This window comes from Morone saxatilis, unplaced genomic scaffold (genome assembly GCF_004916995.1).
Source record: "Morone saxatilis isolate NCDOM2014 unplaced genomic scaffold, NCSU_SB_2.0 Contig10, whole genome shotgun sequence".
NCBI classification, from domain to species: Eukaryota; Metazoa; Chordata; class Actinopteri; family Moronidae; genus Morone; species Morone saxatilis.
Window position 1 is genome coordinate 17020840 of NW_023339652.1, and position 5722 is coordinate 17026561.

The window sequence follows — 5722 nt, forward strand, 5'->3', positions numbered from 1 at the left end:
CTGAGCTAACCGGGCGCCCAAGCTGGCTGGACTGTGTTTTATGGTGAATGCAAAACCATAAACAAACACACTGACTTCCCTGTCTCATACACCTTGCAGCTGTAATTGGACCTCATTTGTTATGTGCACACAAAGGCAATGTGGCAAAAGACTGTGTACAGTAAACTGCTTTAAATCCCATATTGTTTTTACCCATAACAACCAAGGATGATGATCACAGGTAGAAAAATATGTCTGTGTCAGCTATTTGTCTCTTATGCCATAACATAAAAAGTATTGTATTGTATTGCAAGTTTAAATGGAAAAAGCATTGTATATAATTGATCCAGGTAAACAACATTTAAAGGAGCACCCTATAAATTCACTATTTCACTTTCATAAAAGTTGGGGGACCTGTGAGAGACAGATTCAAAAACAATGCCCACATTTGAAGCAGCAAATGCTGAGATATGCTCATCCCATCTTGCAAGCACCACACCCCCAGTCTTTAACACAGGCTTTTCTGTTACTGTTTGTAAGGGGAAAAACATATATATTAAATAGAGGGACATATTTGAGATTCAGATATTTGTTTTCACACATTTTCTGTGCAAACATGCAGGAAAAGTGACAAAGTCTCTCATATATGGTGACATATATGTGTGTAAACTAGATTCCATTATTTACTTTCCACATATATGGATAACATTAAGTATAAATATGTGGTACACATATTTGTTTTACACATATATAATGTAATGTATATAAGCATGCATGCATTTTAGATATATGCTTAAAGTAAGCTTTGCAATATGTTGCCAGTTATTTAATTAAAAAATAATAATAATAAATAAAATTTATATTTTGATTTTATACAGTATATATTTATTATTATACCATGAGGGGTATTTTACGCGTCGGACGGTTCTAAGGCCTCCGCGTCATCCATTAATTCCTGATTATGGACACGTCGTCTGGCATTATCCCTTACCTATTACATTCAGGGATTATTCATGAAGAGTTTAAAGTCATACTGTATTTTTTGCTCAATAGCGACCACTATGGCCACATGTGGTAATTACAGAATTATGGCACATTGAAATTCCCCTCATTGCCAAAAATTGTCATAAGTTATTATTAGCTGTAAAGGATGTCATCTTTAACTGACCTTACTGAACTAAAACATAGAGATGAGTCATACAATCTTTTAACTGACTCAGTAATGTCAGTTATACATAGCTTAAGTTTGCTATGACTTGCTAATATTGACCAACATAAGTGACTAAAACTGTGTTTTATTTTGTCTTATAAATAACATGATATAACAAAATAAAATGTTCTGTTACAGGTAAAAGTAATGTGTTAAAAGTCTTACCTAATTAAAAGTTCAAAAGTATAAGGATCAAAAATATAAATTTAAGTGTAACTAAAAGTATTCATTATGCAGAATGGTCCATTTCAGAATAGAATTTATGAAATTAATGGATTATAATTATTGATGCATTAATATGGACATCACTTTAATGTTACAGCGGGTGTAGGTGGGGCTCATTTTAATAACTTGATATACTGCTGCCAGCTTACCCGATAATACATCATCATTTATTGGTTGGTTTGTATTTTATATGAATTATCTAAATCTCTAAAGTAAATAAAGATTTCAAATAAATGTAGCTGAATAAAAAGTGCAATATTTGCCTCCGAAATGTAGTAAAGTAGAGGTATAAAGTAGCATGAAGTGGGAATATGAAAGTCAAGTACAAGTAAGTCAAAATAGTACTTAAGTAGGCTACTTAATTACATTCCACCACTGCTAGTCTGCTTTATCAGGACCAGTGAGGGAGTGCTTGAATACGATTTGATTGACAGTACTGGTTTTAATCTAAATTTAAATCTTTGCGAGGAAGTTTTGTGATCGTGATCGAGATCCCAGTGCTCATAATAAGACGCTGTCTGCAAAAATACTTTCTGGACGTTTAGTTCCTAGCTTCACAAAGTTATGGAAAGGGGAATAACAACAATAAGAGAAAAAAAATGATCCAATTCCCCAAATTGCATTAATCTTTTTATTTTTAGCATATACTGAAGCTTGTTGCATCAGATATACAACTGAGCTAACAAAGCTTTTTCAAGCTTTTGGCCTAGAAACATCATGCAGTGAGGTCAGTATGTGTTTTAACCACAATATTAAAGAACCCATTCATTTCTATGTGATCTGTTTGCCACTGTGCAGTACAGAGTGCATAGAGACAGGAAAGAGTGGGGGTGTGCAACCTGAAAGTCACTCTGGTATACCTGCAAGTGTGCAACACTGGGCATGGACAAGGCACACTGTGATAAATACATAAAATGCCCCTCCAGTGGCAGACTCAGGCTGTTTATGGGGCAGGGGTGACCACAGAAAGTGGTGATGCATTTATGGTGAAACAACTTAGTCAGGGTTATGATTAGCACCCTACAGGGCACTTTATCATGTTTTGTCTGCTATAGGGGCATCCAAGAGGGCACTCTTGGGCACTTTTCAAATATGGGATCAGGGGGAGGGACCAGTGCATCCCTCTTATTTTTACTTGCTAAGCCAATCCGCTGTAAATTTGCTCTTGCAGTCAGGTTGTGTTATAATACCATATGTTGACAAGCATCCACCCTGCTGAAGTGTCCTTAGGCATTGCACTAAATCTGAAAATTACAGCCATATGTGATTTTTATTCCAAAAGTATGGATAATTAGATCTGCTCCAGTCGGTGAACAACTTCATCCCAAATATGTTGGATGCGGCCGAACACCAAACTGGGAGAACCATCTCTTCCTGAAACTGGCTTTGTGCACAGGGACATTGTCATGTTGAAAAGAAAAGGCCCCCCCCCTCCCTGAACTACTGCCACAAACGTGGTGAGCTCAATTTTCTTCATTAGGCGCTGCGATTTCTGTTATCAGCCACTCCTGTCCTGCGCCATCATCTTTCCCACACTGAAACCCAACCCTTCGTTTGTCCACAGAACTGGCAGGACACTGTCCCATTAGTTCCCTCCTCCGAGGTCCCCTCCCACACACATACACACACACAGACACACACAAACACACACACTGCACTGGTGAGCAGCCATGCCAAACAAACTTGACTGAGGGGGCTCGGGCAGAGACAACAAGGCGTTCAAACAAACCTGGCTGTACACCATCAAAAACAAAGCAATGTAAATAAAGTTTACTGAAGCAGCCAAGAGGATGCTAATAGCACAGGAGTGGGAAGTGTCTCCAAATTGATTTTTCAAGGGGATTTAATGGTGACTTGTGCAAATTACATGCAGATCATTTTAAAATCCAAGCCAACGCCCTGATATTTGTTTTTGTGTCCATATATGCTGATAAAATATTTTTGTTTCAGATTTGGGAGGTTAGCTCTGGTTCCTCATGGGAAGCATTGAAACAGATTCACTCTCAGCAGGAGCTGCTATAGTGAACTCTGTTGATGTAACATGGGGTTCACTAGGGGGCAGCAATCATTACACTACGACACTGTAACTCCTCATGGAGCAAACCTGACTCTGTGACAAAGCTGGTTTTAAATTCAGTCTGAAATGCCCATACAAGAAAAAACAACACAGATATTAACACAGCCACTTCACAAAAGTTGCAATTTGTGCCCATTATCTCTCCCTGTGTTACTTATTTGTGCAAGGAGGGGAGGAGGGAGTGGAAGGAGTGCTCCCAAGGTGTGGTCTGTTTTGCTAGAGTCACGACTAAATAAGCAAATAATAACATTTTGTTAAAATGTTAGAAACACAGAGGTAAAATGTGGCTTTAAATAATCAGCAAGGAGTAAAGAAAGGATGTAACACTCCAGTATCTCTGGCTGTAAGACAGCCGGATCAGGTGCCACGAGGAAGGAAAGACACTCTGGACGGGCTGTTGTTTAGATATATGAGCTGGTGGTTTCCTCAAAAAACAGGAGAACCCAGACGTTCTCCCAAAGGAGCCGTAAGTCCTCTTCAAGCCTGCAGGTGTTGTGTGTTTGTATATGAAGCCACTTCAGATCTCACTGCCTCTGCTGGGGTTATTCATTTGTTTTGTGTCACAAACCAGAGCCATGACACTTGAGCCACAAGCTGCTGTTTATGTGCCTTTTCACATTAACCCCCCAAAACACATTGCAGAACACATTTACATGCTGCAGCTGTTTGCTAGAAAAAATAAAGGGTTGGTTCACTTAAATTGTAAAAAACAAAGAGTTGAGGTATGTAGCTATGCAGACAGTTTTGAAATATCTGCCTCCCTCCCAGTACAACTGGGACTATTTTTCTTTAGTTTCTATTTTTCTTTTGGTTTTAATTTTTCTTTGCAAATCAGTTACGTTTTTATTAGTTTCAGTATTAGTTTAATGATAATATGGGGGGTATTTGCCAGGGGCAAGATTTAAGAAGTTCAGAATAGGTATTATAATCCAAACATATTGACTCACAGTCATGTAGACATCCCAGTTTAAGTATAATAATAAGCCTCCTCATGTTTATTGTGTTTTGTGTGTCAAATTAAAGACTAAAAACATTTATTGTAGTTTTAATTTAAATGAGTTAGTTTTGCAAGTACATAGTTAGCTTTAGTTTTTTTCTGAAGTATAGTGTTTATTTTTATTTCAGATAACTAAAATATTTTTTTCACCCCAAGCAAGTTTTTGGCTTAGTTTTAGTCAATTACAATAAACTTTAGAATATTCAACAGCAACATCCTTCTATACAGAAACAGTGTCCATTGACAGCCTGACAAAAACCTTTTTAACTCAAGGTCTTCTGACTTCTTCTGTTATGTGGAATCATGAGTTTTTCCCTTTTTTTTTTAAATCAAATTTTATGAATGAATTAATCCAACTTTTGGGGAAAATCTGCCCATTAAAGCTATGCAACTTCTATAACAAAAAGTTTGCTGACATTCTATATTTCACTTATTGTCAAATCCCATGAAAAGACCGAAACCAACAATAAATAGACCCTCTAATAAATAGTGTGTGTGTATCAAAGCCTGTGCAAAGACAATTTCAAACAGGAAACACTTCATCTTAACAATTATATTTATTGACATGTGCACAATAAAGATGAAAAATGTGTGAGAGGTCTTTGGCGATTAGATCCCAGCATGATCTAATCATGTTTAAAGGGGGTGGTGAAGCCATGATTCTTATATAGCAAAGCCCCCTGATGGAGTCTGGACACCGGTGGTGATGATGATGGATGCTGAAGGTTTGGATGAGGAGTGGACTTCTGATGAGCTCAACCTGGGCACTGGGTATGAACTGGAGGTGAATGGGGTGAAGGCAGATGACAGCTGAAAGCAGCAGGGAGAAGAACAGATTTAAAGTTTGACAGCAACAATGTGATTGGCTGATGGAGATCGTGGCAAAGTCTGGTTGGTTTAACTGAAAGAGCAAACAGCCAAAGAAAAAGAGAGTGAGAATACTGTGAATGAATGAGAAGCGTCATCCTGATTGTACGCTGAGCTTTATTAAAAACACACCAGTGAGTCACACTGTTGTATTGGCTCACGTGTTCCTTTAGTACCATGAACACACCCACTGTAATTTATTTTGACTCAATCCACTGTCCTGCAAATACTCACTATCAAATGTGGATTACAACATCGCTGAGTAATGTTTCTCCTGTTTGAGTCATGTTTGTTATAGACTACAGTATCCTGGTGTTTAAAACATCTTCTATTTTTTTAGTAAATTAAACTATATATATATATATAT